Genomic DNA, 22,939 nt, shown 5'->3' on the forward strand with positions numbered 1-22,939 from the left:
TTCTACAAGCCACGTTTCCCAAATCACAATCATCACATATAATAAATATCATTATCTGATGAACTCAACCAACACATATCGAAATAAAGATTAAAGATTTAAGGTAAAACAACGTGCAATTTGTGAGGGGAAAAATAATAACGTTTATCTTATTATAACATACTAATAATAATATTTATATTATTTCAAATATTAATAATCCAGTGAAGTTATTTATGTTGCGATACTAATAACCATATTATGCATAAACTTTCAAAATAACATATTAAATTCAAACTTAGCAATAGTGCAACGATTAAGTGACTTTAACTCACAAGATTGGGCGACCTCCTAGCTCTACTCCGGTGCCTCGGTTGGAGCGAGCCGAACAGACAGATCATCTAATCACGGAAAACAATTTATCAAAACGATGAAACAATTACAATAGATCCTAGGTCTAGATTCCTAGGACTGACTGTCTAAGAATCTCGACTCAGGAACTACCGAAAATTCGGCAGAACCTCCCCTACAACACGAACATTACCCCCCGTAAAAACGGGTCCAGGACCTGCCAGAAAAACACTCCAAATGTCCAACAATTTAAACAACGGGAGTCGGGTCCCCAAACTTCACTATTTCCGACTTCACACAAAGACAAAAATACAAGGCGGACAATTATTTTGACTCACAATATCATCAAATACACAATACCATCCAATAGACACAATTAAACCAAGAATTTCTAAAATTAACGGGCCAAAGAAAATTACCGAGACGCCGATCGCTTGAGACTCACAACAACATGACGATCCCCGCCCGATTTTTCCGATCCGACACCCGATCATCCGGAGAAATTTGCAGACGATCTCGACCGTCGATTCGCGAACGAAGCCCGATCGCCACCAAATGCCATCGCGAAGCTTCGAGCAGAGGAAAGTCGGGATACGTCCTCCGATCATCCATCCTCGGTACCGGAGCTCGCCGGAAAAGCCCAAAACGCTACCGCCACTCTAAGTTTCACTTTCACGGATCTTGCAACTCCGGCCACCCCGTGCCGGAAGAGAGCCGATCGCCACCCAACGCCAACAACGCCGGGCTGCCGCCCGCTTCCGGCCCACGCCCCACGGCCGCGTCGACGCGCCCCTCACTCTCTCCTCTCTCTCTCTCCTCCTTTCTTCTTCCCCGATTTCTTTCCCTTCAATATCGACATTTGACCCCTGAACTTTTCCTTATTACAATTTGGTCCCTCAACTTTTTTAATTACTTACAATTTCATCCTGCAGAATTCCAATTTGACCCCCAAACTTCTTTTTAGCCTTTCAATTAAGCCCCTAACTATTTAATTTGGGCCGAATCCGAATTATTGAAAATACACAATTACAAAAATACCCCTGACCGACATATTTATTTACGAAAATACCAAACTCATAAATTTCCATTAAACCCTCACAAAAATAAAATTATACTTTTAATCCTTATTCCAAAATAAATTTCCAATTTAGTCCTAACACACAATTAAATTAAATAATCAAATTCCAACTTAAAATTTAATAGTACTAATCAATTATAATACAAATTTTCCCAAAATTCTTTTATTAAAACATCCTTTATAATTTCTTCCAAAATTTTCCAATATATAATTTTACCTATATAAATATGCATTTGGGAAAATTTGAATAACCAAAATATAATCATTTCTCAAATAGTTTACTTGAATAAAAATAAAGCTAAAATTAACTTAAATAAAAACTCACTATTAAATATATAAAAAAAAATTCCGGGTGTTACATAATCTAATAAATATCTAAATTTAAATTCTTATATAATATAGTCTGAACGTCATAAATGGCGTCTCATATAAAAAGTGTTAATATGTTATAATAAATAACTTAAAAAATATCAGTTAAATTTAATTAAAATTAAAAAATTAAAATAATAAATTATAAATATTTGGGGACATAAATATTTCATTTCAGCCTTTATATATCTAATGAGAACCTGTGCTTAGTCAATATTGATTAAAAATTAAACTTTGTTAATAATATCTTGATACATCTGTTCTTAGTCAATAATATGTAAAAATGGCACGTCCAGTTTATTTATTTATTTTGGTGAAGAATCCTGTTTTCAAGGTAATATTACATATGCATTATCTTTATTCTGACTAAAATCAAAGTTGAATTAATTAACGTGGGTTCGCAGCCATGGTTACTATGCAACAATAATGGGTGCTTCCAATACTGCTGACATATAAATTCTCACTTCTCAGCCTCACCCTTTTGGAATATTTGTCACTTCCCTGAGGCCTTCCCTTATGAGGAACCGATTGTGAAAATTTTCTTTCTCTTTTTTCTTCTCTTTTCCCAAACGGGAAAAATTGCAGTAATTTTTATTAATAGCTTTAAATTATCTTGTCTTTTTAGTTATTTATTAAATTATAATTATTTGATATTGTTAGATTGTGGAAATACAATTTGATATCAATCAGCTTGTGAGAACGATACTCATACTCATTTTATATTATTTGTTGCAATCCGTATACTTGCAAAACTTGTGTAATAAGTAGCAGTTTGAAAATATTTTAATTTCATCAAAAACTAGTAAAAAAAAAAAAGAAGAAACAAGAAGAAGAAGAAGAAAAGTAAGGGAGGAACTGCAATTAACAATGGGCCTATGTATTTAGTTGGGATTAATGGGCCAATATAGTTTGCTTTTAATATGAGACATAACTATATTAGACCCACAATTTGAAATTTGGATTTTATAAAGAGCCTTATTTTTATTGAAGAGATAAAGAAAAAAAAAAACATTCAAGGTATATAAGTAGAGAAATATATATGAACTGATTAATTTTATTTTTTTTTGAAAAATGATTTTGAGTTATTTTTATTTTATTATATTTAATAAATGAATGGTATATAAATTAAATTTTATCTATATATATACTGATATATCATCCATATAATCATTAAAAGAAATACATCTGAAATAATAACAATAAAAGTTTTACTTTCATTTTCATTAAATGAAAAGAAGTCAATATTTTCTTATTTGAAAACGTACGACATTAAAATATTGCCGACAAAATATATTAACATCTTTTCAAATCTTTTATTTATTTATTCTTTTTCCAAATTTTGTCCATAATCCTAAAGGAAGGGAAAACCTTCAAAAGATTGTAAATGAGTAGCCATTTGGTCAATTGACACTTTCAATAACACTTGGAACTTTTTGCAACATCCGACATGATTTGACAAATTGAAGCAAAATAAAGTTAACTAATTCTATTCCATCGATTCAATGTAATTCACGAGGTGATCAACCAAATGTAATTCTAGTAATTTCTTTAAATCTTAATTTAAAGTTTAACCTATAACCCAAAGACAAGTCTTTCTTTTTCTCCTTATACCCCGGCATTCTCACTCTTTCTTGGTCAAAATTATTGTTTAAATTCATTTTAAATTTAAAAGTTATTATTATTGCTTTTATGTGTTGCTAGAGCTTATGACTCACGTGCTAAGTGCTAATTGACTAATACTTGTACAACAACCCTTTTCATTTGTCAAATTATTTGTTTTATCTTTTGGCACAAATTTTAAGTTTATATCTATTTTTACTCGTTATATTTGGATTGTTATCCAATTGTTTCATTGATTCATGATTGAACACATATGTGTGAACGTGCACGTGTTTGTTAATAGTCTAGGTTACTTTGTGACTTTTAACAATCGAAAGATATTGCTGGCATTAAACAGTTCATAAGACCTAAAGCAGTACATAAGAGGAGAATTATAAATTTGAAAGGCTTAACATGAAATGCAAATATTGGGCCAAAGCTCCAAACATAAATTATTCTATAACTCTACAAATATTTTACAGGTAAAGAGTGCCAATTTGGTTGTACTTAGCGAGAATTACGACTTCTCCTCGTCTCCTCTCTCCATTTTATCCAAAAAAAAAAAAAAACTAAACAAGGCTTTGAAACAAGGGGTATACAACCCAACAAACCTAGAAAAAAGGCTAAATGCTCAACCATACATCAGTCTGCAGGCTATAAAACATAAAAAATTGTTGAAATGCCCCCAAAGGATCTCCTCTTTGCTAGCACCCTTCATCGCACTGATGTCGTTACATGAGCAGGTGAAAAACTAATAAGCCAATCAAAACCACTTAACCTAATGCAAAGAAAGCACCTCCACCCAAATTGAAAAGTTATATCACTGGGAGCTTCCATCAACAGAAGTAAAAGTAGGAGCTCCAATACCCATAACCCAAATAAAAAATCCAATCAAAGTATGCTCTCTAATTAAACCAAATCGTGTTCTTCCCAGGCCATATGATATACCTTTGGAAGCTTAATAGATTGCCTAAGAAGCCAACAATTTGATCTTGGACCGAAAGGCCATGAATCATGCAAAGGGAAAGAGAGCAGTTATCGAATGGATTAAGCTTCTCACATCTCTGTCACGCCAACAAACTTTCCTCATACCGACTAGTACCTTTCAACTGACGGCATCCCATAGGATCTGAGTAGGTAAGCATGCCGAACTTTGTTGTACTCCTCCATGGCCGACTGAAAGCAGTTTCAAAAAACTTCAATAAAAAGTCAACAACAGGCACTAAATAAAAAAAGACCAATACCTGCCACTAGAAACAAAGAAATATATACAAATTAAGTGAAAATACCATGGGGTGGTGGCAAAACCCTAATAAAAAGGTATTGGGAATATTAGATGAGAAAAAAGTTTTCTAGATAAAGAAATTCATAAATAATTTAAAAAAAACTATTAAACTTCTATGCATCATTTTTTTTTTAAAATTAGCTCTTTTATCTTTTGTAAAATATTCAATTAAATCTAAATTAATAGTTCCGGTAGAGCCCACTTAAAATACATACTAATAATGTGATGACGTTTGCCTCTCATTCATATTTTAAAAAAGATTTAAAACCAAAATTATTAGACTAACTTCTTTCACGACTATAAACACCCTTATATTTGACCTTAAAAATTAAATTGAGCAGCTCCAGTATTAGCTTTTGAGTGTCTCTTTTTGAAGGAAGTCATTCTACCTTAGAATCACATTTCCACTTTTGCCTCCTAAATCGTGACCGCCATCAGCATGTTGCCACTGCGACATTCATATTTTTGTAACTATTGCAGCAGAGATTAGATCACTATCGTGAGAAATGGAAAAATAAAGGTAGTAAAAATAGCAACCACCATTGCGATTGCGATCAAGATCGCTATCTCATATCCTTTATTTTAGGCAGATCGTAACCACAACATAGCCATCATGACCGTGATGTTCATACCCATTAGAAAGACTACCAACAGTTATCTCTAACACGACCTCACAGAGTGCCATATAGACTATAGTCGTTTTAACTTTAAGTATTGCAATCATAACACAAGTGTTAGCACATTTCAAGGTTTGGTCCGTACTTATTGATAGAATCAAGTCAGCTTAGAGTCAAAACCCGTAATTGAGGAAAATCTGCAAATAAGTGTAGTAAGGTCAAGCCAATGATTTTATTATAGATGATGATGCTACTCTCAGGATGGGCACTTGGTTATGTGTTTCCGATGCGGATAGTCTCAGAAAGAAGATTTTAGAAGAGGCTCACTATACAGCTTAAAGTGTCTACCCAGGTTCTATTAAGATGTACCATGATTTGAAAGGCATTTATTAATGGAAAGGGATGATAAAGGATGTGGCAGAGTTTGTTTTAAGTATTTGACATGTCAGTAGGTTAAGCTTGAGCATTAGAAGCCGTCAGGATTGTTGCAGCTACTTTCTATTTTGGAGTAAAAATAGGAAATGATTACTATGTATTTTGTATCAGGTTTGCCTAAGACTTCGGCCGAGTAATGACTCTATCTTGGTGATTGTGGACCAGTTGACTAAGACAACACTCTACCTGTGAAGACTACTTATTATATGGTTAAGTATGCAACAATATATTTGGAAAGGATTGTAAGTCTTCATGGAGTTTCTATTTCTATAGTATATGATAGGGGACCATAATTCCCTTCAAAATTTTGGAGAAATCTACAAGAAGAGCTTGGTACCATATTGGACTTTAGCATAACTTTAGCATAACTTTCTATCCTCAGACCGATGGTCAGCCGGAAAGGAGAATTCAGACTTTGGAAGACATGCTTTAAATGTGTGTTATGGATTTTGGTAGTTACTAGAATTAGTAGCTGCCATTGATTAAGTTTGCTTACAACAACAATTATCATACGAGCATCGAGATGACTCCTTATACAGCGTTATATAACAAAAAGTGTAGATCTCTTGTGTGTTGGTAAGAAGTTGGTGAGGGAAATTAGTAGGACTAAAGCTGGTTCAGATTACTTCGGAAAAGATTTTTATTATTCGCAAGAGACTGAAGGCATCTCTTAGTAGGCAAAAGAGTTATGCAAATCCAAAACGAAAGCATGTGGAGTTCAATATTGGAGAGTATGTATTCCTGAAGGTATCTCTTATGCAAGGTGTGATGCGGTTTGATATGAAGGGCAAGTTGACCCCACCTTATGTGGGACCCTTCGAGATTATCGATAAAATTGGAGAGGTAGCAAATAATTTGGATTTACTACCAAATTTCTAGCACGTGTATCCGATATTTCATATATCTATGTTAAGGAAGTATATTTCAAATCCTTTGTACGTTTTGCAACCTCAATATGTGGAAGTGAGCGAAGATTTGACTTATAAGGAGCAGTCAGTCAAGATTATAGATACTCAAGTTCGCCAGCTTTGCTCTAAGATCATATTGATGCTTAAGGTGTTGTGGCAGAATCATTCTACCAAGGAATGTACTTGGAAGACCGAGCATGAGATGAGAGATTCCTACTCTATCTTTTTCGGTCTTGAGGTAACCCTTGTCTTTCTAAAATTTGATAATGAATATTCTTAAAAGGGGAGAATATAATACCTGTAATTTTTAAATTTTAGTTTCATTTATTTTCAGGGACAATTTGGTGAATAAATAATTCTGATGTTAAACTTAGCATTTAATAAATTAATTTAATAATCGAATACTATAAGTACCATTTAATTTAGTATTGTCACTAAACATTATAGTGATTTTGGTCAACTTTAAATTTAGTTTTGTGATAGATGAGTCAAATTTTATTTAAATTAGCTTTATTTAAAATGTTCGTTTTCTATTTAACTTGGATTTTACTACATTAATTATTATTAATTAATTAATTTATTTTATATAATAATAATAATTATTATTATTATAAGTTTAAGCTAGTGTTTAATTATTGGGATAATAAATTAAGGGTATATATATATACAAAATAAATAAAATAAATGATTATGGGTTACTGTAGCAATGTTTTGTTTTAAGGGGGGGCTCAAAGACATTTTTCTTTTTTGAAAAAAATTGAGTTATGTCCCTATGCATATCCCAAATGTTTTCTCCTCTCCCTCCCTTACCATTGACTCCTCCCCTCGCATCTCCATTTTCCAACTGTCTTTCGCCCCCAGAAGCTTGCTGGAAGCCGTTCTTGACGTCGGCAGCTTGCCTCTGCTGTTGGTTCCGCCTGAAAACACGAGCGATGTTTTTAGAGGGAAGACTTTCCTCTCTGCTACCATCATTATTTCTCTGATCCAACGGTGGAAAGAGATTCCTCACTCTTGAAAACATTAAGACAATCCTCCTCCCACATTTTCTTTCGTCGGCAGTCTTGGTATAGCCTCACAGGGGCTGAAACTTTTTAGCCTTGATCTGATGGCTTTCAGTGGGTTTTAGGCGGAGATATTTACTTTTCCGGGTTCCTCACCTCTTAAGTTTTACATAGGTACTTTCGGATAACACCGTTGGCGGTTCCAACTTTAGGACCTTGGTGTTTTCGGGCGCGCAAAATTTTAGTTTACTAGCTTAGTATAATTTATTTGGACCTTAAAAATTATTTAAAAATTATCAGAAAATATTAACTCTATTAATTTTAAATTATTATTTAATTTAATTTAATTAATTGATAGTTTAATTACATACACTATGGATTAATTAAAATCATTAATTAGTATTTGGTTTTGTAATAATTGTGGCTATGAATATTTAATTAGATACCGATGAATTATTTATGAGTTGGATATGCAATAAATATTAATACCGGACTGCAGTGTGTTGTGGAGTCAGTAAAATAATGCAGCTATGGGTGGTCCGATTCCTGTTAAATATTTAATAAGTATTAGGAGTGTTTTCAACAGGTTCTGGACCTGTTATTGTGGGGTAAATGTCCATATTTTAGAGGAGGTTCCACTGAATCTTCGGTAGAATTTTCAAGTTGAAATTCTTAGGGAGCCTCATTCTAGGAGTCTAAGCCCAAGTTATTTACAAAATATTTTTATGGATTGAATTATTTTTGTGTATAGATAATTTAACGATTCAGATAGCTCTGCCAGAGGCATAGGAGCAGCTAAAGGAAATTCGACAAAACTATAAATTAAAGTCATATAATCAACTGTACATGTGTCACGTTATTATTTAGTGCAATGTTATTTTATTAATGATTATTATTATGATGATGATGATTATTATTATTTATTATTATTATTTTATTTTTATCATTATCATTATTTTATTATTATTATTATTACTATAAGTATTATGTTTGACTATTATTTTAATTTTAATCGTTGTTATTTAAATTTAGTACTTAATATTAAATTGAATAATATTATGATTGTTTGTGTATCATGTTATTTTAAATATTATAAATGCTATATTTGTAATTGTGATTCGGGATCAGACGACAGTAGAACATGCCACCTGATGGATTGCATCAGGACCGTGTATGTGTCGATATAAATCAGAGGTAGGTAATAGTGAAATATTTATATGATGTATCTTGGTTGAGTATAGTTCTCTAGGCTTATAGAAATTTTGATTTGCCAGAGGAAAGGTCCTTGATCGAGCTTTACTCTCTGGGCGCCAGTCTCATTGGAACAAAAGAGCCAAATGGTTGATAGAATTGGAGTATAGGATTCCGCTGATGTACTCGTCCTATTTTATATTAAAATTATATTTTTCAAAATATGACATGGCATGCTTTTTATTTATTCTAATTTATATTAATTATTTATTTGGACGTTGCATATTATTTCAGATTATATGATTTTAACTCACTCTCAAGACTGACAGTCTCAAAGTTATATTTTTCAGGTGACAACTAAGTTTTCTGCAGTTCCTCTCATTTTGGCAGCTCCTCTCTTTCCTTCATCGGGCTTAACATAACTATTTTTCTTATATTTCTAATTATTTAAATTTCTATATACTCCACAGTACTTACATTCAGACTTATTATTTTTATTCGGCACGGTAAATCTCTAAGGATGTACTAATTTTATTATTATTGATGAATCGGTATAAATTCTACAGTAATTGTGTGGATAAATATTGTTATATTGGATAAAATTATATTTTAATTGAGTTATTGATTAGTTAGGCTTACTACGGATTTCATGGGCCCATAGGATTTTATCGTGACATTTCCACTCGAACAAAATCATAATTTAGCTTTGGCTAAAGGAATTCTTTTGTCTAACCTAGAGAACTATCGACGATTGGTGGGCCGACTTATCTATCTTTCGGTTATTTATCCTGAGTTATCTTGCTGTGTGCATGTGTTGGCTTAATTCATGCAACAACCACAAGAAGAGTATTGGCAGGTCGCCATGTGTGTTGTTCGCAATCTCAAAGGGAATCCAAGACAAGGCATTACGTTACAAGCGAAGAATGATTTGCAACTATATGCTTGGTGTGATTTTGATTGGGTGAATTTTCCTCTCATGCGTTGTTCTTTAATGGTTTGTACATTCATCTTGGTAATTCACCAATTTCTTAGAAGACCAAAAAGCAGCACATTGTATCATGTTCGTCAGCTAAAGTGGAATATTGATTTATAGTGATTACTGCTTGTGAATTAAAATGGTTAAAGGAATTGCTCTTGGCACTTAGCATCCAACATTCATATCCAATAAAACCATATTATGACATCCAGGTGGCCTTGCATATTGCTGCGAGTCTGGTGTTTTATGAGCGAACAAAGCATATGAAAATGGAATGTCGCTTTGTCCGTAATGAAATGCGGCTTGGTGTCATTCAGCTATGTTCGTTTCATCTGGTTTGCTGATATTTTTACTAAGACATTAGGTTGCAAACACTTTGAGTCCCTTCTTGCCAAGTTGGCCATTTGTAATTTGCATGCTCTAACTTGAGGAGGGTAAATATTTACTGTATATTTGATGTAATTTAATGAATATTAGCTTTTTTAGGAAGTAGATATTTACGATTGTATTTTAGGAAATAGATTAGTTGGTGGTCAGCTTTAACTAATTTAGAATATTCTTTACTTAATTTGGTGTTGTTCTTAGATTTATATAGATATATAAATGTGTAATTTTGATGAATAAAGAACACAAAATTTTATTCCAAAAATAATATTTCATAAAAATACATCTTTTCCTAAGAAATTATTAGGCCTTATCATATCTAGTAGCAATGGTTGTCGTTGAGATTCAAGCTTTCGTAACACTCAATGCGCCAGGGCCACAAGCTCGATCCGGAGTATTTGCTTAGCTTCTCTTTCTACTATTTATTATTCTTCTATGCTTAAAAATTAAACGAAAAATTAAAATAAAAAGGATATTACCATTATTCACGGTTAGAAGGGAAGGGAAAGGACATTTTACAGTGAAAGGCATTTTTATAGGTTGGTCAAAGTTCTTCTTAGGACGGGGACGGAGCCAACATTGTTTTATTTAGGAGTACAAACTTAAGTTATTAATATATATAAAAATTAAGTATTTATAATTCTTTTATTCAAAATTTATGTTTATGTATATATGTGAGTTTTAGATAATAGTTGACAAGTATTAATGATTTTAGCACATAGTCATAACGATAACATACAATTTTTACTACTAATCTAAATAATATAATTTATTTATTAATTAACGAGTTGTTTTTCTATTAAATAATAATTTAATCTCTGAAAAGTAATATATTAATTATATTTTACTGTTAATTTGTAAATATAATTAATATAATACTCAATAATGTTAGAAAGCGTTTTAAAATTTTAGATTTAATATGATATTTATATCATGTATAAATTTAATTCTATACATTTAATTTTATATCAATTAAATTTTTATATATAACTTTTTTAAAATTAAAATAAAAAATACAGTTTCAATTTCTATTAAAACAATAAAAGTTTTATTATTTAATTAATTTATTATCAGTCAATTTCATATGTATATTTTTCTAATAAAAAATGTCATTTCAATTTTTTTGAACTAAATTTTTTTACAATCAATTGATATTTTATTATATTAAATATAAAATATGATTAATTGATATTTATATTTTTATTCATGCAATGCGCGATAAATATCTAGTTATAAATAAAAAATAGAGCTTAAAAGTGTATGATAAATATTATTAATTCCACAGATAAGTATAACTTTGATAGATAGGCATAGTGATAATGTCTAAATTTTATATTTATTATGTTTGTAATATTAATTTATACAAGTATAATTAATATATTAATTGGTAAGTTACTTTTTCTTTAAATAATGATATTGTTTTTAGAAAGTATATTAACTATGTCTTTATTATTAATAGAAAATCTAATTAATATATATATATATTAATTAATAAATTGAAAAGAAGGAAACTTGTTCTTTAGATATTGAAAATTCTATTGATGATATTGTCAATTATGTTATTTACTAAAAATTTATAGTGTATGTAATTAACTGATTATTTGTTCAATTTTCTGCATACATTTTTTAAATAGAGAAGTACAGTCCTATTTTTTTGAATTTAGAATTATTTATAGTTAAAATAATAATAATAATAATTATTTGCATAATTCACAAGTATAAAATCTTAAAATATAAAATAATTCAAAATAAAAAACTCATTGATAAAAGATATCAATAAAAAAAATAAAATATTAACTAATCAATTAAGAATATATAGGGAAAAGAATAAAAAGTTTCACCTATGTCGAAAAAGTCAATTCACCTTTTATCCTCATCCTTTATCTTGTAAAAATAGTACAATTACTGTAATACCCCGAATTTTTATATGTTTAATAATGAATTATTTTTCCATATCCAATTATTTTGATTTTAAAGAGTTAATTAAATAAATTATTCAAAATTTTCCCAAATGCATATTTATATAAGTAAAATTATATATTGGAAAATTATGGTAGAAATTATAGGATGGATGTTTTAAAAAGAATTAATTTTATTATAATGGAATAATTATAATTTGGTGAGTTTGTATTGACTAATAAAGGATAATGTTTTAATGATGTATAGTAAGACTAAATTGGACTATTTTAAGGATTGATTTTCGTATAAATATATCGTTTGGTGGGTTAATTCGAGGTTTGGGTAGTAATTGTATATTTCGAGGGTAATATAATTGTATTATCGGTGAATTAGAAAGTTAGGCTTAGTCATGGCTATGAAATGGCATGAATTTTGAGAAAAAGAAATGAAAAGTAACCAAATTGCAATAAGAAAGTTGAGCTGTGTCGATATGTGAAAGGAAAAGTTCGGGGCCTATCTGGGGATTCGGGAAAGAGGAGTCGATATTGGAGAAAGAAGGAAAAAAGGAGAGAGCGTCCATGGTGGATGACGCTAGAGGCTAGAGCGGTGTTGGCCTCGGAAGGAGCGGGCAAGAAGCAACGCGAGCACGATGGTGGCGGTGGAGGCAGCAACGTACGGCGAGCTCGCCGCGTGTGGCGTTAGAGCAGCGTTGGCCGCCGGGCCTTCCGGCGATCTCGGTGGCGATCGGCTCCCCCTTGGAGAGCTTCCTTTTGGCGGCGTGACATCCGGTTTTAGTGGCGGGAGGAGAGTTCGTAGGTGGTGGCCGTGTTTTCGATTTTTGTGGAGCTCGGCGGAGGATGGACGATCGAAGGGCGATATCCACTCTCGGAGCGATGGCAACTGGTTTCGTGGCGATCGGGCTTCGTTGCGAATCGACGGTCGAGATCGTCCGCAAATATCTCCGGATGATCGGGTGTCGGATCGAAAAATCGAAAGTGGGGATCATCATCGGCCGCGTTGTGAGTCCGATGGTGTGTTCGGATCGTCGATCGGACTCAAGGCGGAGGCGAGATCGGTGCCGAGGCGATCGAGCGTCTCGAAATTTTCTCCGGCCGTTGATATTAGAAATCCTTTGATTTTAAATTTGTGTTTATTGGGTTATATTGAGTATTTGATGATATTTGTGAGTCATAAATAATTGTTTGTCAGTTTACTGCCATAGTCGTGTTTTTGTCTTTGTGTGGCGAGTCGGAAATAGTGAAGTTTGGGGACCCGACTCCGTTGTTTAAAGTGTTGGACATTTGGAGTGTTTTTCCGGCAGTCCTGGACCCGCTTTTACGGGGGGTAATGTTCGTGTTGTAGGGGAGGTTCACTGAATTTCGGTAGTTCCTGAGTCGAGATTCTTAGACAATCAGTCCTAGGAATCTAGACCTAGGATCTATTGTAATTGTTTCATCGTTTTGATAAATTATTTTCCGTGATTAGATGATCATCATTCGGCTCGCTCCAATTGAGGCAACGGGCTGCGAGCTGAGGGAGGTCGCCGATTCGTGAGTTAAAGTCATATATCGCTTATGCACGTGTCATGCATAAAATTTGATTTACTCACTGTGATTATTCATTTGCAATTTTAATTTTTCATTTAATTATCATCATTATTTTCATGATGCTTTTAATTACTATATAAATATGTTTTTCCTTTATCACCAATTTTAATATTGCATGATGACTCAGGATGGGACGGCAGTAGAACATAGGAGTTGGATGAGTGTTCCAATATAATATGATAGAGATAGGAAAAGGGTAAAGAGGTATAAATTTTGAGAAAGAAAGATTAGGACTACCTTACTGGTCGAGCATTGCTCTCTGGCTTATTTGGAAATTTAAGTGACCGGACGGAGGTAAGGTCCTCGGTCGAGCTATGCTCTCGGGCGCCGATCTTATTGGATAAGAGAGCCAAAGGCTAACGAGAGAAGTTAAAGTGGACCGATTTGAGGTAAGGTCCTGGTCTGAGCTTTGCTCTGCCAAATCTGTTGGAATGAGAGGTTTGAGATGTTAGAGTTGAGGTTAGTTGAGACATAAGTGTTGAAATAAATCGAGATGTTAGAGTTGGGATTAGGGTTATATCAAGTACTCGAGTCCCGTTGCATGTGGAATAATTTTTGTTTAAGCATGGCATGACACATATGTCTTAACATGACACGTATGGTTCGCGTGATTTATTAATTATTTTTAAAATTAAATGAATGTGATATTGAAATGTTTGAAACTGTTTTAGATATATGATTTTAACTCACTCTAGAAATCCTGGCGATCTCATTTTCTTATTTTTTCAGATTCGTTAAGTCGTGACATTAGTCCTCCCGTGACTCTTATTTAGTAACCCGACTCCTTCATCATCGGGTGATGTATTTGATTTGGTATGTAAATTGGTAAATCTTAGATTCTCCGCAGTAGTAATTAGTAGATGTATCAGTTGTAAATTTTCTGAGTTTCAGGTCTCGCCTAGTTTTTCTGGCAGACCGAAGTATTTATGTAAAGTGTAGCATTTAAGATAATTTGTGGCTTTAATAATATTAATTTGAGATGAGATTTGTTTAAATCAGTGAGTGTCAGGCTTACTACGGGTTTCGGTGGCCTTAAGCCTACCCATTCCCTAGTGTCGGTCATGGGCCCAAGGGTGGGGTCGTGACAAAGTTGGTATCAGAGCTTAGGTTTAGATTTCCTTCGACCTAAGTTAAGATTTTTCTTGGTACTGCGGAGTTAGGATCATGTCTGTCTTGTTGTTTTCATTGACTCTAGTGTCTCAGCCTTCACTGTTAGAGAGTCAGTCTTTCCTTTCTTATAAGCTTGTCCTTGGTGCTGTACTGAGAATGTGCTTTGTAGCGATGGGAGGATCCGAAGCGCGATAGACTCGTGCTGTTTCTTCAAGTGATTAGTGCAGTCCGCCTTTAGAAGCTTTGATTGTGGTTTCGATGGTGGGCACCGCAGTCAGTTTTAATGTAGAGCGTGGTTGCAGTCGTGTCATGGACTTCCTCGATCGCATCGGGCATCGCCTTATGAGTAAGTAGCGGCAAGTTAGTGCACGGAAGTCGAGTAGATATCAGAGCTTTATGGTTGAGTTTTGTGGTTGTAAGAAGCTTAAGAAAGGTGGCAGGAGTATTTTCGGATGCTCGGAATCCAGAGAAACTTAAGCGAACATTATTTATTTTTCTAAGTAGAACAAGTGTTTTAAAATACAATATTACGCCCAGTCCCGTAAGAATGCATTATGGCATTTCACTGTTAGGCATGCATAAATTCATTTTAGGACATGCATCATACATCGTGCATTGCAACCCTTGGTGATAGGGGGCATCATCACCCTGGCGTGCGATATTGTAGAATTTTATATAAAGAAAAATGACTAGAGATTTTACGATTTTATAAAAGTATTTTTTCCAAGATAATAAAGCTTTTATCAGTGATGATTATAAAGTAAATAAATAAGTAAAATTTTCAAAGTAAATAGTGTTAGCTTGAGAATTCTCTGGATGACGAGTTGAGTTGCTGGGAATGAATCTGTGGCGTAGTAGGCCTCATGTTAGATAATATAGGACGCTTTTGAATTTTAGTCAAAGAGGAATCTTGTGTCAGGATGGCATAGTTGTATCGGTTGATGCGATCAGATGGATGTTATGTCGTTGATGATGTGATGTGGATGTTAAGAATTTTCTGCGTGTGTAAGGGAAACGTCATTAGGAAGGAAATTTGGTGAGTGGATTTTTGGCAGGATCAGAATTGGCCCTTCTTGTGTGGAGACCCTTGGTTTTGTCAGCAGGTTGGTGAGGTGGCATGTAAGTTGGACTTGCCGCCAAGTAATGTTCTCTGAGGTCAAATCCAGTTGTTTGTAAGTCTGAGTTCAAGAAGTGTATTTTCGATCCTTTGCTCGTGTTGGATCCTCAGTGTGTGAATGTAAGTAAAGATTTAGTTTCCGAGGAGTAGTAAGTGAGGATCGCGAATTTCCAGGTTCGCCAGTTTTATTTGAGGGTTTTGTCGATGAGTCTTGTGGTTTGTTTTTGCCGAGGAAAGTTCCCGAGAAGCCGAGTTGGAGATGAGAGGTTCCTAATTAGTTTCAGTCTTAGAGTGAAGCCCCCTTTTCTCTTAAAATTCGAGGACAAATTTATTTTTTTAGGGGGGGAGAATGTAATACCCCGAATTTTTATATGTTTAATAATGAATTATTTTTCCATATCCAATTAGTTTGATTTTTAAAGAGTTAATTAAATAAATTATTTGAGGAATAAATTATATTTTTTATTTAGTTATTCAAAATTTTTCCAAATGCATATTTATATAAGTAAAATTATATATTGGAAAATTATGGTAGAAATTGTAAGGGATGTTTTTATAAAAGAATTTTAGAAAAAAATTTGTATTATAATTGATTAGTAGTATTAAATTTTAAGTTGGAAATTGATTATTTAATTTAATTTAATTGTGTGTTAGGACTAAATTGGAAATTTATTTTGGAATAAGGATTAAAAGTATAATTTTATTTTTATGGGGTTTTAATGGAAATTTGTGAGTTTGGTATTTTCGTAAATAAATATGTCGGTCAGGGGTATTTTTGTAATTGTGTATTTTCAGTAATTCTAATTTGGCCCAAATTAATTAGTTAAGGGCTTAATTGAAGGCTAAAAAGAAGTTTGGGGGTCAAATTGGAATTTTGCAGGATGAAGTTGTAAGTAATTAAGAAAGTTGAGGGACCAAATTGCAATAAGGAAAAGTTCGGGGGCCTAATGTCGATATTGAAAGGAATGGAAATCGGGGAGAGAGAAAAGAAAGAAGGAAGAAGAAGAAAGGGAGGAGAGAGAGAGCCGTCGGCGTCCATGGTGGACGGACGCTGGAGGCCAGGCCGAGGGCGGTGTTGACGTCGGAAGGAGCGGGCGGCAACGGCAAGCACGATGGTGGCGGTGGAGGCAGCTGGCAGCGTCGGCAGGCGGCGGAATCGCGCGACGTGTGGCAGCGGCTTCCGAGCGTTGTTCCGGCCGTTTCCGGCGGCCTTTCCGGCCGATCTCGGTGGCGATCAGCTCCCCTTGGAGAGAGCTTCCTTTTGGCGGAGGAGAGAGTTCTGGCGAAGTGGTGGCCGGAGGAGAGAGTTCTGGCGAAGTGGTGGCAGCCGTGTTTTCTGGTTTTTCCGGCGAGCTCCGGCGGAGGATGGACGATCGAAGGACGTATCCCGACTCTCCTCAGCTCAAGCTTCGCGATGGCACTGGTTTCGTGGCGATCGGGCTTCGTTTGCGAATCGACGGTCGAGATCGTCCGCAAATCTCTCCGGATGATCGGGTGTCAGATCGAAAAATCGAAAGCGGGGATCGTCATCAGCGCGTCGTTGTGAGTCCGATGGTGTGTTCGGATCGTCGATCGGACTCCGGCGGCCGGAGGCTAGTCGACCGAGCGATCGAGCGTCTCGGTAATTTTCTCTGGCCGTTGATCTTAGAAATCCTTTGATTTTAAATTTGTGTTTATTGGGTTATATTGAGTATTTGATGATATTTGTGAGTCATAAATAATTGTTTGTCAGTTTGCCTGCCATAGTCGTGTTTTGTCTTTAGGAAATAGTGAAGTTTAGGGACCCGACTCCCATTGTTTAAAGTGTTGGACATTTGGAGTGTTTTTCTAGCAGGTCCTGGACCCGTTTTTACGGGGGGTAATGTTCGTGTTGTAGGGGAGGTTCTGCTGAATTTTCGGTAGTTCCTGAGTCGAGATTCTTAGACAGTAAGTCCTAGGAATCTAGACCTAGGATCTATTGTAATTGTTTCATCGTTTTGATAAATTGTTTTCCGTGATTAGATGATCTGCTCGCTGCTCGCTCGCCCAACCGAGGCGGAAGGGAGAGCTAGGAGGTCGCCAGAATTCGGAGTTAAAGTCATATATCGCTTATGCACATGTCATGCATAAAATTTGATTTGCTACTGTGATTATTCATTTGCAATTTTAATTTTTCATTTAATTATTATCATTATTTTCATGATGCTTTTAATTACTATATAAATATGTTTTTCCTTTATCACCAATTTTAATATTGTATGATGACTCAGGATGGGACGGCAGTAGAACATAGGAGTTGGATGAGTGTTCCAATATAATATGATAGAGATAGGAAAAGGGTAAAGAGGTATAAATTTTGAGAAAGAAAGATTAGGACACCTGTCGAGCATCGCTCTGGCTTAGTAGAGTGTGGTTACGGGAGTAAAGGTCCCCGGTCGAGCATTGCTCTCTGGCCGGCTTATTTGGAAATTTAAGTGACGGTGGAGGTAAGGTCCTGGTCGAGCTATGCTCTCCGGGCTTGATCTTATTGGATAAGAGAGCCGAAAGGCTAAAGGTTAAGTGGTGGGTAAGGTCCCTGGTCGAGCTTTGCTCTCAGCGATCATTGGAATGAGAGGTTTGAGATGTTAGAGTTGAGGTTAGTTGAGACATAAGTGTTGAAATAAATCGAGATGTTAGAGTTGGGACTAGGGTTATACTCAAGTACTCCGTCCCGTTGCATATGGAATAATTTTTGTTTAAGTATGGCATGACACATATGTCTTAACATGACACGTATGGTTCGCGTGATTTATTAATTATTTTTAAAATTAAATGAATGTGATATTGAAATGTTTGAAACTGTTTTAGATATATGATTTTAACTCACTCGAACGACAGCAGTCTCATTTTACTGCTGTTTTTGATTCATGGTTGTTAGTCCTCCGCGACTCTTATTCATGATAACTCTCACTCCTTCATCATCGGGTGATGTATTTGATTTGGTATGTAAATTGGTAAATCTTAGATTCTCCGCAGTAGTAATTAGTAGATGTATCAGTTGTAAATTTTCTGAGTTTTAGGTATCGCCTAGTTTTTCTGGCAGACCGAAGTATTTATGTAAAGTGTAGCATTTAAAATAATTTGTGGCTTTAATAATATTAATTTGAGATGAGATTTGTTTAAATCAGTGAGTGTCGAACTACTTACGGGTTTGGTGTTTAAGCCTACCATTCCTTCCCTTTGCAATGCCGTCTCACGGCCCATGGATGGGGTCGTGACAATTACCTATTAAATATTTGTTAGTGGTGGAACCTATTTAATATATAAATTAATAAAGAATGATGACACATGTTTCTCTTTGCTTATTTTAAATATAAATGTTAAACCAATCAATCAAAAACTAAATAATAAATCTTCTTAAAACTTAAAATAATAGATTAGCATCAAAACTCTTATCCTTGTATGGCTTGCAATTACCATTGCGCCCCTCAATGATGGCGAGCGATCAACGATGTCGGATGTCAAACAAGCAAATTGCAAACAATAGATAGCATATATCACCATATGCCACTTACGGCTGAGTATGTTTCCGCCTCCATTTTTTATATTTAAAATTAAATTTATATTATAATACTATATAAAATTTATAAAATTTATTTTAATACTAGTCATTTGTAAAATGTTATTATGCTAGCAATATCATATATTTTAATAATTTATATTGAAATATTAAATTATTATATTTGTAAGTAGATAAATTATAAAAAAAATTGTTCAAGAATATAATTACAATTCTATCTGATTCCAATTCTTATACTAGTTTCATTCGAATGTCAATTATATTTTTTTAATGTATTTGATTAAATGTAAGATTTAATGTTGTATTTTATCTAAATATTAAAACTGAAAATAGCATCGAACTGAATTGTGCTAAAGTGAAAAAATTGGTTCAATTCAGTATATGATGCCATTTATATTTAATGCATTACTGATACTTTAAATTTAAAAGAAAAAAACTAAAATTTAATAGTAGTGATAATTTATAAATAACCAAATTGGATTGATACGTTATCAGTTGTAATGCCACTGCTCCCATTCCCATTATGCTATCATTAAGGTTGGATGAAATAAATGTGGGAAGCAACAACATGCAATGCGACATGCAGAGATCCAAAGATATAAAAATATGAAATTTTAAAAAATTTAAAAAATAAAATGTAAGAAAAACATTAAAAGTGTGGAATATTTTTAGATAAAATTTAAACAAGTGTAAAAAACTAAAATATAAAAATAATAAAAGATTATTTTAAATTTTTTATAGTATTATTATCTTTATTATCATAAAAATAAAATTAATAAATTAGTCATTGTTGACAAATAATAAATCTTATATTGTGTGATTTGTTTATTAAATTATTGACTAATATTTACTAGATTTTTAAATATAGTTATTGACTATAGATAATATATATATATATATATATATATATATATATATATATATATATATATATATATATATATATATATATATAAACTTTTAATATAAAATAACTAAAAATTAAAAATATTAATATAATAAAAAATTATAAAATAGTAAAAAATTGAAATCATCTATAAATTGAAAAAATTAAGAATTTTTCTCAAGTGAGAAATCCAATTAAATAAAAATAATTTCTTTGAAAGGTTCTTAAAAATTCTTAAAAATAAATATAAAAATTAATAAAAAATATTTTTTAAAATTTCTAAAATATATCTGAAAAAGGTTTTAAAAAAATTCTAGTGTCTAAAATGTGTCTAACGCGGATACATAATCTATTTTGGATGCCACTATATGACATTGTGAACAACAAGTGAGATAAGGCAACACCATTATGCCACCACTCTTTATTTCTAGTTTTTCTTTTTTGATTTGATTTTGATTTGTTTGGTTGAGAATTATTTTGTGATTTTTCTTGGGTGGTGAGACTATGGAATGTTTTTCTATGATTTTGTACGTAATATTATTAGAAAATAATTTCTTAATGGTGGTCATAATAGTATGAAACTAGTTTTTGTGCCCGTCCATAAAGTGAATCGTTATATAAAAATTCATATAAAGATCAATTATTATACTTTATACTTAATTTAATCTATTATTGTAATTAGAGATAACTTACTATTAAAGAGAAAAAAAATATAAATGAATAGTAGAATAAAAAATTTAAAATAGCATAGTTACAAAACATATAAAATGACAACCATTTTTACCTTCCTTTGGTACATATGAATTATTATTAATTTTAACTATAAATTTTATATATATAAACAATTAAATTTAAATAATATAAAAAAAATAAGAGATTTGACTTAAAATAATACAATTCAAAATTTTAAATAATAGAAAAATAAAAATAAAAATTTAATAATGAGACTATTAAACCATATAATTAATTAGTTTCTATGAGATACAAAGGATATTTACATTGATATATAAAATTTATAAATAAAAATATTAAATTAAGCTTTTAATATAATCAAGCAAAAATAACAAAAAAAAAATTACTAACTTGAATAGTACATAATCATGAAACTTCTTAATGAATTAAATTAATTTTTTTGAACATACTTTTTGAGAGTTTTTAACAATAAAGTTACAAATTACAATAATGCTATTCTAAAAGTTATATTTCTTTCATTCTCCTTAATTAATTGCCTTTTAATTTTATTTTAAGATGCAAATAAAGATAAAATTGGAAATGAAGATGAAGATGGAGATAAAAATATAAAATATATGAATAACAAAATGATGATTTATATTAAAATGGATGTAGTAATAAATACTAAATTTTAAATTATCCAAACGGAGATCATGATACATAATATTAACCCAAGAAAGATCATGAGACACAAAATTAGCACAATATGAAGATTAAAGATTATTAATAACATATATAATTATTTGAGGAGATGAATATAACTAAATTAATATTAACTGGCAATTAATATGGTTTTAAAGATGAAAGAAAAAGAAAAAAATTATTTTTTTCATAAAAGTTAAAACTAAAAACTCACTATAATTCAGAAAAATGCTGTAAAATTCATAAAAAATTTCAAGTGATGAGAGAGAAAGCAAGGGATAAAACCTTACTTTCATATATCATATACAAAAAAGGATATTCTACATTGATATATAAATTTATAAACTAAATTATTAAATTAATTTTTTAATATAATGAAGCAAAAAAAAAAAAAAACTAACCTGAATAGTACATAATTATGAAACTTCTTAACGAATTAAAATAATTTTTTTTTAACATACATTTTGAGAGTTCTTAAAAATAAGGTTACAAATTACCGCAATGCTATTTCAAAAGATATATTTCATGCATTGTCTTTCATCATTTACTTTTTAATTTTATTTAAAGATACAAATAAAGATAAAATTGGAAATGAAGATAAAGATAGAAAATATAGAGTATATGAATGACAAAATGGTGATTTATATTAGAATGGTTGTGTAGATAAATAATGACTTTTCAATTATCAAAAAAGTGATTATGAGATACAAAATTAGCTCAAAGAAGATTATGAGACATAAAATCAGCAAAATATAAAAATTAAGGGTTAGTAATAACATATATAATTAATGAAAGAGACGAAAATAATTATATTAGTATTAATTAGAAAATAATATAGTTTTAAAAATGAAAGGAAAAAATAAAAATTATTTCTTTATAAAAGTTAAAATTAAAATTTACTATAATATTAAAAATGCTTTAAAAATAAAATAAGGACAGAAAAAGATAAAGTTTATATAGATCTATAGATAGTAGTAGTGGTGGTTTAAGTTAGCTACTAGATAGTGGTTGCATGGTGGTCCTCAGTGGTGGTTTCTATTTTATATTGTTATGGTTGATTATGTTGTTATGGTTGATTATGTCGATGGCATTCTATTTTCCTTTAATTTTATTATTTAATTTTAATATATTTTAATTTTAAATTTTTATTTCATATAATAGATTTAATTTGTGTTTGTTTTATGAACAAAAAAAAGGTTGAATCGTGGAAGAATGATGACAAATTAAAATCAAGT

Source organism: Ricinus communis, chromosome 10 (genome assembly GCF_019578655.1).
Source record: "Ricinus communis isolate WT05 ecotype wild-type chromosome 10, ASM1957865v1, whole genome shotgun sequence".
Classification (NCBI taxonomy): Eukaryota; Viridiplantae; Streptophyta; class Magnoliopsida; order Malpighiales; family Euphorbiaceae; genus Ricinus; species Ricinus communis.